Here is a 27,175-nt window from a genome sequence, read left to right as displayed (position 1 = left end):
TGCCTCCTTTCGATAGAACTGAATGATCCTCTTTTGTTAATTCTCTCATAGACATGTTAATCACAGTTCGAGAGTTGCCAGCGACTCATGTTTCACTTCTACCTTTCTGTAGGCCATCGAATTTCCTCTTCTGCTTATTAGTTGTCATTTCTACACTGAGCTGAAAGCCTACATTGTATGGATAGTGTCTCCCACCAAGTACGAGGGCCTGGTAGAAATTTCGCCTGAAGCTATGCAGCCAACATTACATAACTGTTGTGCGGTTTCTTCTTCAAAACAATTCTCAGCCGCATTCTTCAGGGGAAATGAAGATGCTCCTACTTCGCTTTCAATTGGAAATATTTGATTACCCACAACACAGCTCGTAATTGTCTCCCTCTGAGTTTCATCTCTGCTCACATGAACCGCTGGCTATGAAGACAACATTTTGGCACAAACAACGAGCTGCAGGCCAGCGTAGAGAATTGGAGGAAAGCATTGGCGGCTGCCTTCTAGAACCAGGGTGTTGGAAAGTAGGTATAACGCTACGACAAACGTCTAAGGCGGATCAGTGACTATTGAAATAAGTAGCTGGAAGTTGTAGCTAACTATTGCAAATAAAACAGTTTCGATTTTCATTGTGGTTTCTATTTCGCAACCTATCGTCCCTTACTTTCCGAAGAGCCCTCGTATTTCACGTTTATCACTTTATGTGCAAGCAGTGCGAGAAAACAATGTGCGCTACTTTGAATTGGAGCGTGACAGTTCCTCTTCACGTGACAATGTTAGTACATGCAACAGGCGGGTAATCATTTCGCCTTGCCGAGTAATAGCTACCTGAAGGAAAGTAAACTGGTATGTGTGTATTTTGTTATACACTTTACCCCCGTGTTGCACATTCCACAGCGCCCGTTAATCAAGCCGAGTGTTTCACTGTTTGCCTACGCACCATCCTCAGGATAACAGGCACTCGGCCGTGCGAACAGAGAGGCGCGTCGCTCAGGACGATGTCTGCTGAACGGGTAGTAGCGGCGGCGTCGGCAGCCGACGTCTGCGCCCCGTCAGGCGCGGCTCGGCGCAGTCCCGCTGCGCTCGCCGCCCGGCGCTGTCGTCTTCCGCTGCTGGTGTGGCTTAGCGCCCGCCGCTGCCCCTAAAGGCCGGCAACCCGCGCTGCCGGTGTCCGTGTGCGCGACGCGTGTGCTTATTTGTCATCGCCGCGGGAGGCGTGTGTATACTGTTGCAGGTAAACCTTTCTTTCGTACTGACATCTACTGCTCGTCCATCCGCAGCACACTAGATTTCCGTTTGCAGCTACGTAATGTATATTACGATATCTTTCAATGCTTTCTCTGTCTTCTTCCAGTTTTGGAGAGATTTCGACCAGTCGTCATCTCCTCGTGCTGTCAAGGAGTTGGTTTTGTACTGTCTCCGTCTTCAGGGACGGACATTTGATCTTCGAGTAAGTATCAAACAGCTCTTATAATTTTTCTCACGCTGCATCTACTGTAATATGTAAATGCGGACATTCTAGATTTCTTCTCATGCTGCTATCTTACCTTATTATTTATATTGAGACGCGTTTCGCCTTTTATATGAACTGCATGTTCAGTGTTTTTAACACGTTATAATAGAGTTTCGTTTTTAGATTTGACTGTAACTGATTCGAAATTTTGCAAAAATAGACGTAATGTCTGGTAGGAAAGCAGCAATCAGTGATTTTACAATGTTACTTATAATCCGTCTTGATTGCAAAATTTTTATTCATATGACCTGTTTATCTAGAACCATCTTCAGATCTGTAACGATAATGATACTAATTTACTATTTGACAAATGCAAATCTTTTTCATCCTATCTGATCAACATCAAATGTACTAGAACTTACATGATATTTCGGTTACAGGAGCAACCCGTCCAAATCCAGCAACTTTCACATGCTGCGTCACATAAAATTGGTTGGCAGAATGAACGTCATTTCTGTTATTTAGTGTTTTAATTAATATTAAGGACGTGCATTCTGCTAACCAATTTTATGTGACGCAGCATGTGAAAGTTGCTGGATTTGTACGGGTTACTCCTGTAACCGAAATGTCAGGAACGTTCTGATACATTTGATGTTGATTAGACAGGTTGAAAAAGATTTGCATTCGCGCAATAGTAAATTAGTATCGTTATCGTTACAGATCTGAAGATGATTCTAGATGAACCGAAACCGGTCATATGAATAAAAGTTTTGCAATCAAGGCGGATTATAAGTAACAGATTCGAAACATTCTAACCCTATTTTCAAACAAATAAATTGTTACTTGCAGTTACTCACTAGTCTGGCTGAAATATGGGTTTCATAGGGTACGAGGCACAACGTCACTCATGAAAAACCGGTATAATTTCACAGTTAAATAGTAACACTTAGAAACAATTAATTCACGTAAAAGTTATGATGTGGGCTCATTCAAATCAATAAACGTAAAAGCAAATCCGTATTACTCCATATGCCTTTAACATTAAACGTGAAAATCGTCTGGAATGTAAGTAAAATTACAGTGCAGAAAGAAACAGGCGTTTAAATTTGTAAAACCAATTTATATAATAAGTTTTCATTTTAGATTAGGCTTGGGGGTAGCCGTCATGAATATGAGTCGAACCTAGATATTACTTTAACTACCCACATTTATTAGACTTTCCACTATGCGTATTAGAGGACCACGAGTATGTAGAATAAGAAGGGTAGACAGAGTAACTGACAAGGACGTGCGGTAAGGAACTGAAGAAAAAATTATAGTACAACATCACAAAAGAGGGTAAGCGGTCGATTTGACACTTCATGAGGCAAGAAGGTATCGTAAAGTTAGTAATGGAGGGATGTGTGGGTGATAATAATTGTAGTTCGAGACCTAGACTTCGCTGCCATCAGGAAGTTAAAATGGAGGTTGGTGTCAGGACTTACTCAGAGATGAAGATGCTTGCGCAGAATAGGCTATCGTGGATTGTTGCCTCAAACCAGTATACAAACTGAAGAATGCAGCAGCAACAACAATAGAACATCTCTATCGTTAGGTGGATTTTTGTAATTAGGCATGTATGTACTGTAAGTAGGACGATCTGGCAATATGTGACGCCGTCTTCTAGTGGTCACGAGCTGATTACCCAGTCATTTTGAACATCACTAACGATTTGTATAAACTGAACATAGCAACTATGATGGAACTCCATCCTGGACCACTTCGGTTCACGGAAAATGATGTTGAACACGATTGGAAAATAAGCCTGTGACCAATGGAAGACAGTGTTACACGTTACTGAAAAGCCGCAAGTATAATACATACATGCATTATTAACTGACATAAATCTACTTTATACTGGGAGTATAATTCTCCAAAACGCGTAGTGAAAAGTATAATGGTTGTGACTGGTCACAGTAGTTTGTAGTGTGGAATATTCACGTTACAGTTCTCGTGAACGTCACCACATTTCCAAGATATACTCAACATATTTTAAAAATGATGGTACGACATTCCTTACAGAAAGACCGAGCTATAAGGAAGAACATTGACTTTTAAATGGATATACCTAAGAATGTACCTCTAAAGCAGGTAAAACAAAACACCAGACCAGCCTTGAAAAGAGATTGGTACATCGACAACGATAAGAAATAATTGTTTCGATGTTACATGTCTAAGCATCTCAAATTATATCAAGATCTCCAAGTGAACGTAGCCGAAGTATAGATTACCACACTTCAACGACACTTTCTTTATCTACAGAGATCTCGCCCTGATGTAAATGAGTCAACGGCAGCGAGGGGTTTAGTGGGGCATTCACGTTAAGTATTTTCCCCATATTACTGGTTACAAAAAAGGACAATATGTGCACGGTACTAATTGCCTGCAAATGTAAAACAGAAATTAATCCATCTAATAATAATTGTGTAATCATCTAAATGCATAGCGTATCGAATGAAGTGGTATCTACCGCACCATTATTGTTTTAATTTAGACTATATGTATTTGTACAAAATTCTGTTCCAGATTAGCAATTTGCGTTTGAGAGCGAGTACAGAATCATTTACGCTCTTTTCCCTCTGTTGGTGCAGCGTTTGCATAACTTCCTCGTCCGGCGTGTAGATGCGTAATTTGCGGCAAGGATAGCGTCCAATTGTTTTACATTCTTGTTGAATCAATAACCGCATAATTGGAACACGTCCGCTCATAACCCGGCCCGTGTAAAGCCGATAAACTGGAAACGCTATTATCGGCGAATAAGGGGGCGGAAGCTGCCGAGGTTTTGCTCTCTGGTGCGGCTTCGCGGCGAATGTCGAAACTGTGTAACGCGTCAACTTCTAATGAGAACACTAGGCGACAAAGGGCGCTTCGTTAACCGTCGCACAGTGGAAAAACAGTCGCCCGAATTACCTCTAATAACTTGGAACAAAGCAGAATCTACTTACGCACTGAACTAGCGCCGTAACGGAAGTTGTAGGTATAGTGTTTTCTGTTATCCTTAATTCACGTCAGGAATGAGATTTTTCAAAACACAGAACGTAACATAAAAATAATGACCAAACTTTAGGGATACCTTACATGCGAAGTTAATCGGAACTCGAACGAGAAAGTTTCTTTGGTTGTTCAAGGATACCATCCGAGTATTTTTGTATAAGAGACCCACGGTCTACGGCGACTCCTTACAGAGTAAAAGTGTAATTATGATTTATTCGGATTGCTACCGCAGTCACCCTTGCTTCTGTTCCCTTCAAAACAGTGAAGTAGTCTGAAATATACAAAACCCAAATTATGAACGACACAACACAGAGCAATGCAACAGCCGTTGCCCTTCCTCCGGGAATAGCTTTGCACATGTCTCTCTCTTCCGTTGCATTCAGTGAACACATACGTTAGGTACTAAGGTGCAGATTGGCCAACTTTTCATTAGTAAAGCTACCCACACAGCTAACATTCACTGGTAACATCACCGGAAAAAGAAACCCAAGCAGAACCGAGCAGTAAACTGCGCACTACAGTTGTTAACAGCAGACACCGCAACAGAATGGAATCAAGGGACGTAGCGTACATCGTCTGCACGTGCACTAGTGAGCACTGTTTTCAATGCAATAAAGATACAAAACGAAATACTCAGGAAATTTATCCAGCACCGAGTGTTGTCGGAAAAGTTCAGCTTCTCCTGTATTCAGGGCGAACCGAAAATACATCGACAAAATTTCGGAGTTTGTTCATGTTGATTTCCTGAGTATTTTGTTATAATTGACTCGTAGCGTGTGTTGAACCATTAATTTCTGTTTGCTTCCTACCGTAATTTACCTCTGGATTTTAATGAAACTATTTGTGAAACAGTGTCAGTGACGATGTTCCTTTTACTCACGGTACTTGTTGTCGTGAACTGCCGCGCCACCGGCCTGAGTGACCGGATTTGTGTGATGTCCTTAGGTTGGTTAGGTTTAAGTACTTCTAAGTTCTAGGGGACTGATGACCACAGCAGTTAAGTCCCATAGTGCTCAGACCCATTTTTGAACTGCAGCGCCCACTTTGCTCCTCGCCCACATGCTTATATCCAGTACTGCCGGCTTCTACCTAGGGTGTGTTTGTCTTGTCAATTGCACGTTAGCAATGATTCACAAAAGTGTGAATAGGCTTCCCGATGAAGAGCTAGCAGATTTGAAACCGTGCACGGGTCCACTGAATGTAATTGAAAAGCGTCACAACGGCGCTATAGTGTGCTGTTCGCGCAGGGACAGCAACCAAAACACTGTACCTGTGCACCTGTACAAGGGCGTTCCACTGTTGGTTAGTTTCACAGAAGCGAATTTCACTGGGGCAACCAACAGAAGACATCATAATTTCGTTATTACTTTGTCTCGAAATACTCAGAAAACATCCGTGAAGAACATCTGAAATTTTGTCTGTGTACTGCAGCTCACCATGTGAAAGTTACACATACATGGCCCCTGAAATGCTCATTTCCACAAGTCTTGAGTGTGCATTAACCACGGGAAATACACAACAGATCTTGATGGCTTAAAACATGAAATTCTCTTTTGCATGGATTGTTCAAAATGCCCTGTTGGCTAGTCTGATTACGATGTATTTCTTGCGTTAATCAGTCTCCGCGACAGATTATTATAAAGAGATGGGCTGGTTCCCTCAATTCCATACTCTTTGGACGCATTTATTGATAGGGGTATTTCAAATTTCATGTGTATCGAGCCTCGACAGAAGATGTCAAGAGTGTTCAAATAACTTCTGGGAATGCAGAAGACTAACGTCCGCGACATCTGGCTATATTTAGCCACACGAACGCCCAGTTACGTTCAAGGCACAGATGAAACGAAAGATCGCTGCACAGCATTCTACTTGCCAGTAGAAACACATTTTCAACGGTGTCGTGTCTTATTGTGCACGACTCCGAAACCATTCAGAGTAAACCATGGATTTAGCACAGCACCAGGGATTTAAAGCGATGGCAGCTTCATGCAAGTAAAGGATGGCATTTTGAATATTTCAGGAACGAAAGAGTTTTATGTAAATCATGTGGTACGTTCTGATCCTGTGTATTTCTCACGACGCATGTGCTGTCAAGTGTTGTGGCAAATGAGTTCTCAAATGCAAACGGAGACTCTCTGGACCATTTACGTGGAAAAATTTTCCGACGGGTTGTCCGGAGCTTCTTGTAGCACTGTATATCAACCACTTCCTAGAGATGTTTTCTTGTAGAGATTGTTTTTATGGTAGAAGTTAATAACAAGGTTAAAGCTTTAAACTCTTAAGCTGGCATCATTTGAACTAAGAAAGAAAACAAAAGACACAGTCTAAATAGTTGCCATAAAATATGAAATAAAAAAGTGCATACATATTATAGGAAACATACTCATCAAGATTGTCAGACGTCACAGTAAGGCTCACAAAACACGAACAGCCTTTCGTGCTTCTGCATCACGCTTATAACAGCAAAATAAACTGTTTCGTATGTTTCACTGAAGTATCCTCATCTTACATAAGTTAGAAGAATCAAATATCAAACAGAGATGTGTACATAAAACGCAGAAAACTCATTACCTAAAAGTCACAACCCCTAAATTACAATCCACAAGCTTTTGTTTTTAATAGGAGAAATAGTATGACAAGTAGATGTATGTCACAGAAAAATTTCGTAACCCATACTAGTAATAATATAATTTAGGAATGGATGAGGTTATTAAGATTAAAACATAAATAGTTACAAGCAAAAGAAATCGTATAAGACAACCTATAGAATCTTAGGACATGATGATAGTTTGGCATTGTGGCCTGTAGAGGCCGCAAATTTCCACGTGCACTCTAGTTTACTTGTTACTGAATTGAGTCAGTATGTTACCACGACAGCGCACGGCCGAGACAAATAGAATTCCCCCGACGTATCCACTAAATCAAATTAATAGCTCAGCCAACATGTCTCTTCCATGTTTTAAATACAACGCACTTTCGCTCCTGACGTTTTGTCAAGAAATCAACTCTTCAAAGATCTCGATTTAAAAGTTTCGATTAAACTCAATATATTCGTGAAGAACACAGTCAGGGTGTTTCCTCATGATATGTATCATATATTTCTCCTGCCAGAAACAAACTCGACTGGATTTTAGATCAAGTACTGCAGGCGAATCTCAGATAATTATTTTTATTGACATTTTATTTTCACATCAATGCTTCATGTAGTGCTAATATAGTGTATCTTTCGCTACTCATATCATAAACATGACAAAGAAGCATGAAAGACGGCTCGTATTTTATCAATTGTAAACAAGTCTTGATCACATATATTACAGAATAACAGTGACCGATATCGGCTTATTGCCATCACCAGATCTGTTGCATAACAGAAAAAAACACTAAGTGACAAAAGTAATTTTAATTGGCTGAGCGCTCAAAGTACAAAATATCTAGGAATACACGGGTGAGAGCCATACATATCATTAAAGGTATTCTGATGCAAGTGTCAACGTTATTCTGCACACGTAAGAATGTGCTACGTGCTGGTGATGGGCTGGGAGACTCCTATACGCAGTTGTAGCCAGTAGAGGCCACTAGCGCTGAGGTAATAAATGATAAACATCACAAATTCATTAGCTTAATAAATAATATACGTATTTGTTAATTTTACTGATTTCACATTTAAAAGTGAGTGCCTGACATAAAATAAAGTACAATGTACAGAAATAAAACTTGTAAATATTGTTAAGAACATAAGGGTTTATTAATAGAATTTTTATGTACATACACGACAGAATGGTTGACGTTCATGGTTGTAACACAATACTATTAGTGGTATGTATGGATGTCAGCCACGTTATGTTTACTGAGCATTTCCAGTTTTTCTTTACTTTAGCTCTTACCCCATTGAACTTATTTTTGTCACATAATTGTTTTTGTATTTTGTAATAGATCTACTGATGAATGTACGCCGAAGCCGGTTATTGTAGACTGCATGTTCTATGTGATCAAGAAGACCAACTTACGGACAAAGTTTTTGTATTGTGACCATTACTGTGACACGTTGTTCTGTAAGTAGCTGAATAGGTATATTTTCTTCTATATGTATGCACTTTATTTATTTCATGTGTTGCAGTAACTATTCGCATTCCGTCGTTTCTCTTTCGGTTCTGATGACGAATGGTTAATAGTTGAAACCGGTGAACTATTACTGATTTCTGCTATAAAGGCGGTCCCAATATAAATATTTGTAAATACTGGATGATATGCTCCACAGACTAAGTCTCTAGTTTCATGACATATGTGTGCACATGGATGTATTTGGAAGAACAGTGTGTTAAAACAAAGGTAACTGAAATCTGCTGTTTCCTCTTGTAAAGTTTGGGATGCAGTTGACTTTACTTAAATCCGTATCACCTAGCAAAATTACGGACTATTTCCAGCCTATAGAGTTAACTATTACGGAGTTCGGAAGGCAGTTGATCGCATTCGTAAGAAGCGGAATTCAATTCCCCTATGGTAACCGACATTTCAGTTTTCCGTGGTTTCTCTTAACCACTTGTAAAAGCCGATAACCTGTCTGCAAAAGGGTTAGGGTTTATTTTCTACATACTTTTTCCCCTTCATCTTGTATGACGTCTCAAATCACCCAGACATCGATGAAAAGTTAAATATTAATTAACCTTTTTTGAGCTGGATCTGTATTTCTGTTGTAAGTAATATTACTTGTCCAGTTGCCTTAACGTACCTATAAACATATTTACAGTTTTATGTCACCAGTCTTTGACTGGATCGATGCTGTTACTATCTTATACTACTCTTTCAATATCTAAGTAACTATTAAATACAATATCCTATGTAATACGTTCTGCATACTCTAGTCTTGTTCTACATCCACTGTCTCTCCTAGCTACTGCCCTTTCCAGCGACATCCCAGCTGTTCTTGGGTGCCGTTGCAAATGTCCATCCATTGTCACTTCTCTAATAAGTGTCTTCCACTGAATTTTCTCCTCACTTATCCTTTTTAGAACTTTTTCGCATTGCACTATAGCTGTCCAATTAATTTTTGACATCTTCATTAGCACCAAATTTTAAGTGCTTCCAATGCCTTTTTCTCCGGATTTTAAGTGATCCATTTCGATACAGTACTGTATTCAAGACCTATATTTTAAGTTCTTTCTCATTGCGGTTATTAATGTCAGTTATCAGTGCAGTTCTCTTGCTGAAAAGAAGTCTTTTTCATCTGTGTCAGTCTCCATCTTCGGCTATTCTATACATTCTTGTTTCGTGTATAGGAGAATTCTCTCACTCTTTCCGCTATTCTGTCGCTTCCAGTTGTTACATTTAGTAAATGTGCTTTATTCTTTTACTACGATTCATCATCTTCAACTTTAATTTGTTCTGTAATAGGTATACTGCCCATTCATGTTAACAGATCTTTGAAGTTTTCCTTACATCAGACCTGAAGGACTGTGCTGCACTCTAACGTTCACATTATCTGTGCCCCGCACACAGTTATAAATTGCGAAAGTTTTTATAGGAAACGGATTTCTCTATACAGGATTTAAATTATTCCTCTGTCCCATTTTTGGTGACATCTCTTACATCGAAATTACGTGTGGATAATACGCGCCTATAACCCTTGTTGTAGAAGCGAAAAATCTATACTAACACTAAATGTAAGACGAATGTCAAGTGGAGATTGTGACAGTATAATCCGTTTCGTTTGTCTCGTAATTATATAGGTATTTAATATGTTAATTAATCTATCATATACGCTGAAAACAGCGCTGTATTCGGTGATGCAGCTCTTCCAGCCGATAGCGTGATATAGATTACAATATTTTTCCCTATTTCTTTCCTGTAGTATAGATAAGCTACGTACCGAATATTAAGTCCCATTGAGAAAAACATCTAACTCGGTAACTATTTCAAACCCTCAGAGTTTATAATAATTATGGATAAAGCCTGTGGTTTCGCTAGAAAACATCCAGAAAGCACGTAATTTAGCTTACCTGAATCTGTTATTCTCTACCTAGATAATTGGTTGTCTGTCGTACCTTGTGCTCTCAATTCGTATGAGCGATTTGCGATGCAGAAAGTCAATTCCAAATAATTTCTTTAAAAGCAAAACAGTGCTTCTTCACGAGTAGAAAGTCTTCTTTCTTCCACTACCATTCAGATCTCTATACATCTCTACGACTCCCGTAACATCCGTAATACCTTAAATAGTCGATTTTCTCCCAACATTAACGTTTGGTCTCTTTCTACAGTCCCAATTAGAAATGTGTAATGATTTCACTATTAGATCAGTGTGTCGTAGCGAAATCTTGTCTTGTGTCTGCTCCATTAGGCCATTTTCTCGAGATCATTGTAATATCACTTTCATAGGAGTACCATTATATATCTTACCAAGCTGACAGAATGCGAAGTTTGTCTCTAACGTTGCTATTGCTTTAAGGATCCAGTTTCTTCTATTGTCAAATGCAGTATCACTTCTTACTTATCCTTATTTGAGGCAAGTTTGATTGACTTAACCAACTTTCTCTATTAGTTACTGAATTCTTTATTGTTATTCATCGTTGGCAGTTTCCGTATAAGGCGACGTCAGCAATAAAATTAAAATGGTCCTCTGAGTCTGAGGTTAACCGATAATCGTACCCCAATTAGAACAACGTTCTGAGCTTCATTAGTTACTAACGCTACGAACTTGTCACGTACCTGCATGTTCTTGTTGTTTCTATGATGGTACACCCTAGCGGTACATCGACAGACATCGTATCCGCTTTTCTTGCAGAACTCTTCTGTCAGCGCCCACTGACTTTTCTGTGTGGAGATCAGGCTGTGGTAAACACTATCGCTATTTCCTTAAGGAATACTCGTCGCTCAAGGAAAGCTTCTCTTTCCAAGAATAATCATCATATTTTTAGTTTTGACCGGTTTAGTGACAGTCCTTTTACTGGTAATATGTACCACAGAACCGTGGAAAAGGTTCACTCCACATTACACTCAATGTAACTCCTGATAAGAATGCCTCAGTGAGCTTCGACTCTTGTGCGTTGTCATTAGTTTCAGTTAAATTTTACATCAGAATATAAAATTCCCTTACTCTCTTACCTAAACATTTGTATGCTGAAGAACGCTGCAATTCATTGTGAGCGATGATCTGTAGCGGTTAATTTAACACTACGGTTCCCCTTTGCCTTCATAAATTTTAAATCGGTCTGATCAGCAAAGGTCTGAAATGGCCTTTCGATAAGAGAATTGATATTTCCACAGCACCAGAAATATCTAGAACTGATGCTAACAGCGTGACGCGTGAGTGATTGTGAAACTTTATAGTATCATGATTTCGTCTGAACGAGGTACGTAACAAATGTCTCGTCTCTCGTCATTCTCGAATTCTTCTGTGAAACGTAATCGCTGCCAGTCTTCGTTGGATGACACATAATAAAACACGGAGTAGCTGATATTTATTTCAAAGTTAAAACACAACTATAATTAATGTTTTATTTATTAGAAGAAAAAGGTTATTGTTTTCTTTTCAGGTAGACCTTTACAAACTGCCAGTTCTATCACATACATAATTTAATCAATAGGGATGTAAGATTTTCATGTCATAGCAAAGTAATGGCGTGGACCAATTTAGTGAAACACGCTTACCTTACTTTCTACGTACTAGATCGTCTGTGAAAATGTTTCTCTGCGATATTCGACTGTTTATATCAGAGTCACTTTCGGTTGAAGTACCTCCTGAGTGTGGCACCACGTCATGGCAAGAACGTTCCAGAGTTTCGGTTATGATTACACCATCAGAGTGTTTATCGTTGTCCCTTAACCGGTTATCAGGGTTACCAGTTTGTGCGAGTTGTTATCTGCAGCCGTACTTGCGGCCGAGAAATTCATTTAGCTCCCGTCACGCATCGCCGCGGCACTCCGTCAGCCTGTGTCACTCCTTATCTCCACACAGCGTCCGCGCCAGACCTCCGCTCACGCTACACGGGACGGCCACAATACCATTATCAGTCGGCCGTTATGAATTATGTGCAGGATAATAAGCTAAGGACTTCAGAACCGGAAAGCTCTGTTCGACCGAGTCGAACACATTACACTCGAAATACGAGGATTCCAACATGTACTGTTTCTGAGTGAGCCCCCACAGCTTTCATTAATGAGGTAAAGCAGCCATTCTTTAAGCTCACAAATTACTTCCCTCTCTAATTGGTTCGTTCATTAGTACGCCTTTTTATTTCAATAATCCAGAATCAGGATGAACAACTTCAGTGGTGAGAACTAACGAATCCATTGCAAGCAAGTAATGTAATTCATAGGAGTGGCCGAGCGGTTCTAGGCGCTACAGTCAGGAACTGCGCGACCGCTACAGTCGCAGGTTCGAATCCTGCCTCGGGCATGGATGTGTGTGATGTCCTTAGGTTAGTTAGGTTTAAGTAGTTCTAAGTTCTAGGGTACTGATGACCTAGGAAGTTAAGTCCCATAGTGCTCAGAGCCATTTGAACATTTGTAATTCATTGATACCACTGTTCTGTAAAAATCAGATACATTGTATGCCTAGAAATAAAGCAAGCCACAGTTTATGAGATGTGGCTAATTAAAGAATTGCTATTAGCCAGCAACATACGCTCAAATGTGCGTTCAAATGCTAGGTGGTCAAAAACAGTCCGAAAAGCCTTAAGGTTGTTGGAGGGAAGATTGTGCTGAGAAATGACTGTTAAGAAAAAACTTTGATACGTTGCGCCATTTCCCAGTTAATTACCATTGAAATTCGAACGGCCCGTGGGATATTATTGGTGTCAGATGTTCTCATTGCGGAGATGATAGCGCACGATACTGCTCAGCCTTTCTTTCGGGTTCGGTCTTTACTAGCGCCCCATGTCCAATTTTTGTATCGCTCTCTTGTTCGGTTTTAGGAAACCAAACGAAGAACACGTTAGGCGCCACTGTCTCTAGCGGGCAGCCTGAATTTTCCCGTTAAGCGGTCGGATTGGCTATCTTCAACGCTAATTAACTCCGAAACGGCGCAGCGTAATGAATTTTGTTCTTAACGGTTACTTTTTGGTGCAACCTACCTTGCAGCATCCTTACAGAATTTTAAGACTGTATGTGACCACCCTTTATATTCTTTGCTAATATTACAGATTCCTCTCCGTGAAATCTACGGAATATTATTTATGCAATTACATAACTTTTTCGATACGAATGCTGTCATTTACAGGCTCTAGAGGTCCAACTCCAATCAGAATGAAGATTTGAGACTAATGTTAAAAGTAAGGAGATACACCGTAAAGAATAATCCACTGAAATTTAGATCGATTTCAATGACGCCGATTTGCAATAGGATTCTGGAACGTATACATTGTCCGAACGTCAGAAATTACCTCGAAAGAAATGATCTATATCCCAATAGTCAGCAAGGATTCAGAAAATACAGTTTTCTTTAGACGTAACTACTTCTTTATTCACATGAAGTGACGACTACCACCGATAGGGGATCTCACTGATTCCAAATTTCTAGATTTCCAGAAGACTTTCAACATCTTTGCTCACAAACGCCATCTACACAAATTGCGTGCCTATGCAGTATCGCTTCAGCTGTTTGAATTCGTAATTTCCTCCCAGAAAGGTCACAGTTCGTAGGTCACAGGTCGTAGTTCGTAGTCGTAATTGACGGAGAGGCATGGAGTGAAACGCAAGTGATATCAGGTGTTTCCGAAGGAAGTGTTGTAGGCCCTCTGCTGTTCCTAATTCATATTAACGATGTAAGAGACGATCTGAGTAGGCCTCATGAACTGTTTGCAGATGATGATGCCATTTCCCGTCTACTAAAGTGACCAGAATCAAAACCAAGTGCAAAAGGTTTCAGACAATCTATCTATGATGCAGGAACTGGCAACTGAATTTATGAAAAGTGTGAAAACATCGACATAAGCACTGAAAGAAATCCCGTTAAATTTCGTTTACACGATGAACCACACAAATCTAAAGGCAATCAAATCAACTAAATACTTAGAGATTAAAATTATGAATAACTTAAACTGGATGTATCACACAGATAATGTAGTGGGGTACATTTAGAACATGCAAGAGATCAGCTGAAGACTGCCTACACTTGTCCGACCTCATTTACACTTTATTGGATCAGTTTAAGAAAGAGCTGACAGAGGACATCGAAAAAGGTGCTACTGTGGCAGCTCGTCTTATATTATAGCGAAATAAGAGAGACAGTGTCACGGATATGATAGGCAATTTGGGGTGACAGCAATTAAAACGAAGGTTCGCTGCGGCGAGATTTTTTCACGAAATTTGAGTCACCAACTTTCCAATCCGAATGCGAAAATATTTTGTTGGTGCCCAACTACATAGGGAGAAATACTCATCGTAATTAAATAAGAGAAATGAGAGCTCCCACAGAAAGATTTATGTTTTCGTTTTTCACGCATACTACTATAGAGTGGAATATTAGAGTAACAGCTTGAAGATCGTTCGACGAAACGTCTGCGAGACACTTAATTCTCATCTGCTGAAAAATCATGTAGATGTTGAGTACAGACAGACGAATACAGTAAAAACGGTGTAGAATTTCGTACACATATAGGTGAAATACAAGACGTAGTGTTAAACGACCAAATCAACATCTATGTGGCCATACTTCTGTTCTATGTGTGTGGTTTTGAGAAGAGTATTTTCGGAAGTATTACAGAAGATACGCTATTCATGACCTGTTACGTCCGCTGTGGAAACGACTAGTTCTCGGAAGAACGGTAATGTAGAAATTCCTAAATTTTATTTTGGTACGGTTTCGGATAGTTGGGGTAGACTGGCTAAATTTTTAATCAGATGATAAGCAGTCACAAACAGGTTAGCAGACTAGTAATTCATCTTTCCATTTTTATCGGTATTCGAAATTATATGCTTCACTTTTTGGAGCTCATGTTACACCATTTAGTTTTTAATAAACGTTTTCGTTTGTCTAGTTGTGATATTCAAGTAGAAGATAGAATGGCGTTCAGATAGCATGAATTGGTGGGAAACGAACAGCGAATTACACAACCTATGATATCAATTATCATACGATAGTAAGATTTTCCCGCAACGACCTAAACTTAATTTTTCCATGCAGTGCATTCCTATCCTTCACTTTGAATTAGTGTATTGAATCACAAACTGTGGCTAAGTTTCTAACATCATATATTAAGCATTTTACACAAGCTTAATACAGAAACTTACAGTTTTGGATAACACAAACACAATGCAACTACCGAGTGAGGTGGCGCAGTAGTTAGCACATTGGACTCTCATTCGAAAGGACGGCGGTTCAGTCCCGCGTCCGGCCGTCCTGATTTAGGTTTTCCGTGATTTCCATAAATCGCTCCAGGCAAATGCAGGGATGGTTCCTTTCAAACGCACAGCCGATTTCCTTCCCCATCCTTCCCTAATCCGATGAGACCGATGACCTCGCTCTTTGGTCTCCTCCCCCCAAAGCAACCAACCAACCACAATGCAACTACCTTAAAAATTTGTGAATTAACTATTTCCCAAATCAAATTGATAACTGCTTACAGCATCTGTCTGTTCACAGATATAGAATTTCCCCCTTGCTCACTGGATTAGTAACAGACTGAAGGCAAACTGAATGGCTACATTTCCATAAAATGAGTTTTTTCTCTGTATTTTGTGTAAGATTCATTGTGAATTTTCAAATTATATTTAATTTAGAGATTTTGCCTGAGAAGCCTTTTTCAGTGGCTGTAGGAACAGTTAAAGTGCGGTTCTGCTGTAGTCATTATATATGACCGGTTTGTAGAACAGTATCTTGAAACTTCCGTTAGGAAACTAAATACAAAATATAATACATGTGTCAGAAGCATATAACTGAGATAGAATGATATAATACTATTTGAAAATTACAACTATTCATTTTTACATATAACATATATTACTTTATATGATACATAAATATGGTACCCATGCCACAGAATTATTCGTGGAGAGTAAGAACTGAGCTAAGACAAGAGCAATGTCATATTATGTGAGTAATTGGTGAATTTCCTTAACCCACCCAAATATCAATTATTACCCTATCAACAAAACTTATCAGTCTGTGGAAAATGGACTAAATTCTATATCCCTGTAAATCATATGACAGTGGTCCAACCGTTCAGCTAGTAATCCTTTGTCAGTTCCTGCAGTCGAACGATTAATTTTCAAAATTGTGTTATCAATACGCCATGAAAATCACAATAATTTTATAGTGTGTCACACAAGGAAAACTAGAAAGTGTTTATCAGGCTTACATGAAAACCTAACTCACCTGTGTAACCTTCTGGGAGGCGGAAACTGTCTGTCAATGACTTACCAGTGGAAGTATTACTTGTGACCTACTCTCACAGCTTCACTATCTGATCTGACTTTCTACTCTTCCTTGTGTGACACACTGAAAAAGTCTTTTCAAGCATTATCTCTAAATGAAATATAATTTTAAAATTCACAATGAATCTTATACGAAATACGAAGAAAAAACTAATTTTATGGAAATGTAGCAATTCAGTTTGCCTTCAGACTATTACTAATCCAGTGAGCAAGGGGGAAATTCTATATCTGTCAACAGACAGATGCTGTAAGCAGTTATCAATTTGATTTGGGAAATAGTTAATTCACAAATTTTTAAGGTAGTTGCATTATGGTTGGTTGGTTGCTTTGGGGGGAAGAGACCAGACAGAGAGGTCATTGGTCTCATCAGATTATGGAGGATGGGGAAGGAAGTTGGCTGTGCGTTTGAAAGGAACCATCCCTGCATTTGCCTGCAGTGATTAAATCAGGATGGCCGGACACGGGATTGAACTGTCGTCCTTTTAAATGCGAGTCCAGTGTGCTAACCGCTGCGCCACCTCACTCGGTAGTTGCATTGTGTTTGTGTCATCCAAAACTGTAAGTTTCTGTATTAAGCTTGTGTACAAATCACAAGAATTTCTACAGATTCACAATAATATTCATAAAATTACTTACCAACTTCCAAATATCATCTTGAGATCCACAGTATGCTGTTGTTTATACCTAAAAAATAACCATTAATATATATTGCCTAATGAAGCTGTATTTCAATGTATAATGAGTCACACAGACAATGACAGAAGCTGACATTTACTTGATACTTGGTACCTTTGTAGCAAGTGATCAGCTTGCATATTGATCTTGCTGACTCTGGGCTCTCAGAATCAGCTGTCAGGTCTGGACTAAGACCGCTGTGGACACACACAATTGAGTTGAGAGTTATGCACAGATCGCCAATCTCATCTGCATTTGTACTTATGCACTATGGATGTCATTGTTAGATGGCATACTGACAACATACTGACATGTAAGGGGTGATGCAACATCAGTATTCTGGTCAAAATGAAAAACGATGGGAACTGTGGACAGATAAACTTTGCCAATGGATGCACGCCATTGGGCACTCCAACCTCTTTTTATGTCCAAACCTAGTTACATAAGACATGGTTGTCCAGGTAGTACTTTAAAGAAAGTAAGCCATGGATAACTAAAAGGATTAAAATCTAAAATTTAGTTAAAGACCAGAATAAGTCAATATCTGACATTTGGACATATTTTAAGAAGATTCCGAGGTGTGCATGTATTTTCTAACGTAATGCAGGTAATAAGATTTGGGTTTTTGAAATGGGAGACAAGAGAACTAGTCAGTGTACAAAATACCATAACAATTCAGTTAAATAAAAATGTTGTGACTGTTGATTCAGTGATAGTGAGTATTTTTAATAACTGCTTTCTAAATGTCGCTGTAAAAGTAGCATTAAATGATTCAGCTACAGAAGCAGGACAATATATTAGAACTGTCATCACAGAGAACTTTAAGCAAGTAGAAATTGCAGCAAAATCAACAAATTTGAAAAATATATATATAAAATAAAGTTCATGTGTTTTTGATGGAATTTTAAATGGAGTTGAGATATGTTCTAAGTTGATAACTGATGTCCTTAGTGATACACGAAATGCATCAGTGATATATGGAATTCTTCCTGACAGTTTAATATAAGCAACTGTTAAACCTTCTTATAAAAAAGAAGCCAAGAAAGCTTTAAAATAATTATCAGTCAGGTTTCTTACTGACATTTTTTTCCGAAATATTGAAAAAAAATAATATACTTAAGAGTAACCTCACATTTAAGTGGAAGCAATTACCTTAGCAAATCACACTTTGCATTCCAGAAGAGTTGCTCACCTGAAAATCATATTTCCACATTCATTCACAAAATATTACAATTGTCAAATAGCACAATATTGCCAGGTGGTTTGTTTGTGATTATTAATGATTTAGAAAACTCACACCTTTTTTTTCAAATTAAATGCTTCACACCTAACTGGTTTAATCATACATAATGAAACATAATCCAAAAAGTTGTGCTGCGTAATTCAATTAATGTTGTAAAGAGGGAAAAACTGACAGGGAAGAATTACAAATGGAGTATCACAAGGTTCAATTTTGAGTCTACTCCTCTTCCTTATACATGTGTATAAACCTTAAATTAACTTTTACTTTATGCTGATTATAATAGTGTTGTACGAAATTCCACTAGAGGGAAAGTAACAGAGTGTCTGTTAATGAGTTTTCCAAGGAATTAAGTCTTTCCTAAAAACTGACTCCCCTAAATTTGAGAAAACAGAGAATAACTGTGTATACATATCAGTGAACTTGATATGTAAGAATCTTAATACTGAGCTGTTCAAACAATTTAGTTCAGTTTCTTTTGCAATTTTAGGAAAAAACGAAATGTATTTTGCATACTTTTACTCAATAAGGTTTCTTGCAATAATTTCCTGTGGTAACTCAACACTCAGAGAGGACATATTGATTGCACAAAAGTGAATTAGTGAACAGCGTTTGCCACCATTCGTCAGTTCGTTAGTGTGAACACTAATCATGTTTACATATCCTGTAAACCTAGTACATCCACAACATTTCCGTAAAAGAACCTTTCTAGTGATGTATGGTTTTATTTACCTACACCTCTACCAACATTCTAACTTTCTTTATCGTGGAATGAATAGGAATTGGACACATAAAAATCTAAATGATACTGAAGGCAAAACTGATTATATTTAATGAAGAATAAAGAAATACTATCGAACATGAATGTATTAAATCATTTAAGTATTTCGAGTGGTCATAGTCTCATTAGATCCCAATTTAAAACATACTTCAAGCTACAACCAAACGGACTCATTGGGCAGAAAATAAAGATTTTAGATTACCAGGATTTATTGGAGTTTAGGAAAGTGTACTAAATTATATTCAGCGGAAACTTCAGCTTCTTTGGAAATAAAATTCATTCAGAAGTGGACTGGCGGCAAAACATTTTGCAGGGATAGTGTAATTTAAAAAAAAAAATCTCATATCTAACAAAGCAGAGGCGAGAGTGCCAAGTCAACGATAACAGGAATGCCACAGAATATGAAAATGTCAAGAAAAGTATTCAGAAATTTATATTGACTATATACCAATTTTCAGTAGTAAATATGGCACAATAGCTAATAACAGAGAAGATTTTACAACCCACTGAAGATTTCTTTAAATGTTTGCACGATGCGAACTTCATGTAGAAACACACAATATGAAAATACTGACGCTTCAGGAGAAGTGTCAGATAATGTTCACAAAGATATGAGGTATTTAGAGGGCGAAAATACAGACCGATGAATATTTTTGACTAAAAATGACTAAAGCTCAAGAGAAACTTAAGAGCACCAATGTAGAAAGTCAACCATGGGAGATTACAGATTCATGAATCAGCTATACGAATTCAAAACTTCTCATCAAACACTAAATATCTCCAAAGACATCCTGGCCATTCGAACGTGCGGTTACAACTTTCAAAGAGACCTGATTTGCGCAATAAACGACGTGTGAAAGCGACCACTTGACCTGCAGCTCCCAAACGGGGGCATTGACAATATTTTACATCGCAATGAGAACTTTAACCCTGCGACGGTGATATGTTCGGCTGAAGGCAGTTGTAATATAAAATTTCATTTTGTGTACTCTCGTCATCCTTCTAATGACTCATGTAAAAACTGAACAGTGTTTTAAAAAATTAGAGACTTGTCACCGCGTCGACGAGACAGGTTGAATTAGCGTCCTTTACAGTACCATACCGTGCTAAAGAATTCGTGGTTTCAATATTCCTGTATCTCGCACGACTCGCTATAGTGCAGATTAGTGAAACAGGAATTTTATGGAATATTTTTCTTGGAAAAACGGAGATCGATAAAATGATAATAAAATTATTTCAATAGCAGCAATCTTCATCGCATGTAAGTTATTTATTTCGTTCGGTAACCAGTTTCAATATCTTATAGGATCATCATCACTTTACTCTCTGGAAATTAATTATAAAAACTTTCCAAAATTTTTAGCTCACAGGACTAGCATACAGTCTACGAATAACATAAATGTATGACTGACATACACCTGGTGGCAGCAGAAGACGGTGGCGAGGAGCAGGCTGCTCTGGACAGGCGTAAAGAACACTCCTGAATAACGCTCAGGTGCTAGCAGATTAACTGCAAATAATCCCCCCATCCCTCCGGCATAACGTCCCTGATAATCACGCACACCCATCCGACATAACTTTACTGTTAGCCAATGGTTGTGAGACACGTTTGCATTCAGCGGAATCTATTATATTATTATTAGACGTATGGTCATATAGTAAACAGCTAAGGATATTTTAAATATAATGTAAAAGATGTGCATTATGCAAAGTAATTATTCAATGACATTGCTCATTCAAACCTAAGATGCCTTTTGTAGCGTCCTATGGTTGGTGCAAGCATAGCCGATAGGTTGATAGAGGCCGACTGGTAACGAAGGAAACGAAAAGTGACTAGATATGTTCCGCCATCAGTCAGAGCTGTTGTGGGACCCAGTTGGAAGGAAGGACAAAAGCCAGTAACCAAGGGATCGATTTGGGAATCGGTAAGTACCGTCATTAGCAAAGACATTGCGCAGTTATAAGAAGCTACATTTTGACACACAGGTACCATGCGTATATACATGTGCAGTTAGCTGCCTGTTATATTAAGGTTGAAGGGATGTAATGTTATCGTTTAAAAGGCTAAGTGTCGATGGGCGCTGCTGTTTGTAGATCGAACACTCCAGGTTAGTGATTTGAATCCTGACATACATCGCTAAAAGGGTGATGGTGAACCGGTTTTAAAACGGAGGATAACTATCGGAGCCGTAGTTAAACACACGGAAATGGACCCTCGAAAATTGTGAATGGGTAAGCTTACGACTATTAAATGAAACACGGGTTATAATGACGTTGATTTACACCGAAGAGCCAAAGAAAATGTTACACCCTGCATAATATCGTGAAGCCCCCCTCCCCCCCCCCCCCCCCCTCCGCCACTCGAGCACGCAGAATTCCCTCAGCACGACGTGGCATGGACTCGGTTAATGTCTGAAGTAGTGATGGAGCGAATTAACACCATGAGTCCTGCAGGGCTGTCCATAAATCCGTAAGAGTACGAGGGGGTAGAGATCCCTTCGGAACAGCATGTTGCAAGGCATCCCTGATATGCTCAATAATGTTCATGTCTGAGGAGTGTGGTGCCCAGCGGAACTGTTTAAACTCAGAAGAGAGTCCCTGAAGCCACTCTGTAACAATTCTCAACGTTTGGTATGTCGTATTGTCCTGCTGGAATTGCCCAAATCAATCGGAAAGCACAGTTGACAAGAATAAATGCAGGTGATCAGTCAGGATGCTCACGTGCGTGTCACCTGTCAGGGTAGTATACAGACATATCAGGGGTCCAATATTACTCTACCTGCACAAGCCCCACACCATCACAGAGCCTACACCTGATTGAACAGTCCCCTGGTTACATGCAGGATTCATGGATTCATGAGGTTGTCTCCATAAAGTATATCTTGATGACGTGCTATTGTAGCAGCAGTAACCCATCTAACAGAGCCGTATTCTGCCTGTTTACATATCTCTGCACTTGAATACGCATGCCTGTAACTGTTTCTTAATGTATTAGAATAAAAACCATTACTAAACAAGTCGCAACCTACGACAATTTCACCATGGTAGACTCATAGATAAATCTTTGGAAACATTAAATGCACGAAATATCTGACAGGAGGAGGGGTGGGGCAGAAGATGATAATAATCACACAGGAAAATTACTAATAATCACGGAATGCCTAGTGACTGTCGTAAGGTTAACGGAAATAGATTTTACTATAAGAGGGAGTGTGTCACACACCTTTGGGCGAATTCTTTCGTTACTGTAAGAATGCAAGCCTTCAAAATGAAGCTTGAAGTAATTGAACTATGAAAATGGGCCTTCAATTTGTCTACACCTCATCTTGCGGTTGCAGCATGATTTCACTTCATTATTTCAGGTGTTGGCTGGAATGGCTGCAGAATCGATAGATTGCGGAACCAACTATATCTTGCCACATAAATGTAGCGTTCTGACCGCTCTTTTCCATTGTTCTAAAGTGATCTCAGACGCTTAAAATCTGATACTAGAAGTAGTCTCCGAAAAGTCTTCCGGAAAAATAGCTACAATCACCACCCTGTATCACAGGAAAACATGACCGAAGAAGAGAGCAAGAAACTTGCTTTTTTTCCTTTCTTTGTCACAGTATCGGGAAAGATTAGCCGCCTACTGAGGAGATACAACACTTCATCAGCAGAAATGCAACAGCTCATGAGGCCTGTGAGGGACGATCTAGAGCTTATAAAGTTTGGAATGTACAAGTTCCCTTATCACTGTCACCGAGACTACATCGATACAGATACTGATACCACGTAGGCTAAACAGTACTCACCGTGGATCAATGCCAGATGGAGCACAACAGTTGCTTATGCCTTCACTATCCTGAAAAACCTTCAGTGGTATAACACCATTCAGAAAATCGATACTGAATTCGGTTCGACGAAACATCTCTGTTACGAGTACGGATGGGTTTTGGGATAGTGTTACAGAAGCAGCTACATTAATAAATACGTCTGAAAATACCATCAATTGGAAGACGGTTTGCAGCTCAGCACAACCTAAGACCAGCCATTGCGAAGTTGAAGCGGGTGTGTCGGATTCGAGCCGGAAACATTACCGAATTTGGGTAGGAAAAGAACCCCAGTTATGTCTCAGACAGAAGTGCGGCTATATAAATACGAGGCCACGGCGACATGTCAGTCGTTTCCCACTTGACAATGGCCGAAGAGAACTGGATCGAAAGTTGGTGGGATTTTAATCACCTTACGCGACCCGAGAAGATTCAACTAATTCCTGACAGACTACCTTTTTTCTGCCTCTCGTGAACAGCACTGAAGCTAACCCCGCAGTACTGGCGCCCTTTCCTTACACTTTCAACTTGTTTTTACTTGTCTGTCTGTATGTAGGTTTCACAGAAGCTCACCTGCATGCACTGCTATGATAGCACTCCATGGAAGAGAAGGTACTTCAGAGAAATGGTTTAGTCACAGCCTAGGGGTTGTGTCCAGAATGAATCTTCCACTGTGAAGTATAGTCTGTTAAAACTGTGAGCCGGAGCAGGATATCAACGATTCCGCACTTGAGCTCTGTTACACACCTCAGTTTTAATCTGTCAGAAAATTCCACAGCGGGGCACATTCTACTGCAGAGTGAAAGTTTATGACATTATTCGCCGGTACACTCACACAGTGCTGCAAATCTAGTAAAATTACAAGCGCTTTATTTCCAGGCTGGTAAAACTGAAATTTAGCAGAGTGGCATTTCCCGTAACTTCCTAGTATAAGAAATATATTTCAGTAACTGTAAAATATATATGAACTTCTTATTAGTCTGTTTATGGAATAGCGCTCATAAATTAGTGTTACCATTTATTCTGGCCCTTTCGTTATCCTCCAGAGCTTGATGCTTTATTATACAGAGTCAATTACCTAAAACTTATTGCGGAAGTGCAAAGGGCTGTTGATGTGCGGTTTTCACAGAATGAGTTAGTAGTGAGGGCCTCGTGTTGTTAGCCAATCTACAGATTGTAATAATACTTTGAAAGTGTATATTTTGTGTAATACACTTTTTAAATGGGGTAATGTCCATTGACATTAAGGAACTATAAATAAGGTAAAATTGAGCATCAGTGATGTTCTTTGCGGGATTCTACTGCGAGTCGTATATGAGATATTGTACGTTGAAAAGTTTCCGCACCGTCACTTCAGTCCCTGTGGTAGCACACTCTAAAGAACAATCACAAGTGCATACACTAGCTACGTGAATTCTTACCAGAAACTAGAAAGCTGACCATCACAGGTTGGGTTCAGAATGACCATCGGCAGCGGCAACACACGCTTCCAGTCTGGTATGCAATGACTGCTGCATATGTGCTAACATTTAAGAGGACATGTATGAGCAGGCTGCAGTAACACGTCGTTGCATATCAGTGGTTGTAGTTTGCATGTCCTTGTTGACAGCGTCAATCAGCTTTCCCCACGAAAAAATGTCTATAGGAGTTAAATCCAGGGAACGGCCCAGTCAAGGTGTAGGTCTTCTGAGTCCAATCCAGCGATTTTGAAACATTTTACGATGACGTGCTGTAATACTTCGTGCACTGTGGGCCAGAGAGCTATGATGCTGGTACCACAAGTTCCTCCTAGTCTACAGAGAGACATCTTCTAGCATCCGTGGAACATGGTCTGCTAGGAGGCTGCGATACTTGTGCACATTCAGTGTACCCCTACTACCTAGGTTGAATGGCACAAATGGGTGCCGGTGAGGAAAGTGGACATAAAACGACTCGCATTAGACTCCTGAAACAGAGACCACTGATATTCTGATTTACCCCAGTTTTAGTTTTTTTAATGACAATGGTAACTGTTCCATTTAAAAAGGTATATGTTTGTACAAGAAAAGTACTATCTAAGCATTGTTACAATCAGTTGATAGGCTAACAGTAAGAGCCCCTGACTACCAATCCATTCCGTGAAAATCACACGTCAATAGCACTTTCCACTTCTGTAATACTTGCGGTGCAAGTTTTAGGTGATTTATTCTGTTCCGATAACATATATCTGTACCTACTTTTCGTATATTCCTATGTTGCATTAGCCATCTCTGAAGAAAACAATTTTTGTATAAACTGCGTTCTGTAATTGTTTTCCGGTACCAAACTTCTGAAAGTATTTTAGAGATCATTCCTTCAACGAAATTCAACATCCAGTGCCTATAAATGGCTTTCTACATTTCTTACGCAACATCACTCTAACCTTATGCTATTGTCAAAAGTCGAACTAAGTTGTTCCTGGAGCTAATCAACATTACTTTCACTGTTGTTGTTGTGGTCTTCAGTCCTGAAACTGGTTTGATGCAGCTCTCCATGCTACCCTACCCTGTGCAAGATTCTTCATCTCCCACTACCTACTGCAACCTACATCCTTTTCAATCTGCTTAGTGTATTCATCTCTTGATCTCCCTCTACGACTTTTACCCTCCATGCTGCCCTCCAATGCTAAATTTGTGATTCCTTGATGCGTCAGAACATGTCCTACGAACCGGTCTCTTCTTCTTGTCAAGTTGTGCCATAAAATCCTCTTCTCCCCGATTCTATTCAATACCTCCTCATTTGTTATGTGATCTACCCATCTAATCTTCATCATTCTTCTGTAGAACCACATTTCGAAAGCTTCTGTTGTCTTCTCGTCCATGTTTCACTTCCATACATGGCTACACTCCATACAAATACTTTCAGAAACGACTTCCTGACACTTAAATCTATACTCGATGTTAACAAATTTCTCTTCTTCAGAAACGCTTTCCTTGCCAATGCCAGTCTACATTTTATATCCTCTCTACTTCGACCATCATCAGTTATTTTGCTCCCCAAATAGCAAAACTTTCACTAAGGGTGCATATTTCCCAAACTGTTAAGTCACTGTCACTCACGTATCAGTTAATTAGTAATTGTATGTGCACCGCGATCTGTCGAAACCGTGACCTGCCTGACCCGAGGGAATGCGTATAGTTACTCCAGTCTAATGCAGAATTGAAGTGAGCTCACGCTGGTGACTTCAACATCGAGCCCGTGACCAATGAGTCATCTACCTTTCGCAGAACGCAGGAATAATCTTGTTGGCAGTCGAATGTTGCATGCATCACATCTCGTACCTGTTGACCTGTCAAAAACTGCACTGCTGTCTGAATTAAACATGTTCCCTATGTCTCCGTGAAGCGGAAAACTGTATGCATCTCTAGCTATGATAAATGGCTTTGTACACCCGCCAAGGCCAGAGAACGTGCACAATTTTGCCCTCAAAACTTCTCGCAGGAAAGTTAACTAAGCCCTTCTCGTGTTCTTCGCTATAGAGACATACGAGAAATCCAGCACAAATTCGGCTGAAACAGACTTTCGTAAACCAACAAAGTTTTCACAGAAAAACATCTCTCACTGCATCATCATGGAGCATTAAGTGCTCCACGCAGCACACGACAGTTCCAGAAAGAGAGTGGCCTTAATTATCCCTACGTAATTGACTATATCATCACTAACTTCCCCTACTGTACTGCAGCTTCACTTCCTTCCACGACAGTTGTCAGCCAATGGGTGTGCTTGTTCCTGTCCACAGCCGCTTACTCGACCAATACGAAACTTCGGAAACAATCTCCCACATATGATGGATTCCTCCTGGCAAA

General features: G+C 39.5%; 1 protein-coding gene across 1 annotated transcript in view; it reads left to right on the top strand.

Annotated features, from left to right (window-relative positions):
* The first annotated feature begins 1,076 nt into the window (after positions 1 to 1,076).
* The window catches only part of LOC126412724 (uncharacterized), an 803,546-nt gene continuing 777,447 nt past the window's right edge, over positions 1,077 to 27,175 (top strand). Inside the window, exons 1-2 of the mRNA XM_050082449.1 lie at positions 1,077 to 1,222; positions 1,343 to 1,438. The gene's annotated coding sequence lies outside the window, so the exon portion shown is untranslated. The remainder of the gene's footprint in view (positions 1,223 to 1,342; positions 1,439 to 27,175) is intronic.

Source organism: Schistocerca serialis, chromosome 7, assembly GCF_023864345.2.
Source record: "Schistocerca serialis cubense isolate TAMUIC-IGC-003099 chromosome 7, iqSchSeri2.2, whole genome shotgun sequence".
Classification (NCBI taxonomy): domain Eukaryota; kingdom Metazoa; phylum Arthropoda; class Insecta; order Orthoptera; family Acrididae; genus Schistocerca; species Schistocerca serialis.
This window is presented reverse-complemented; position numbering and strand designations above follow the sequence as displayed.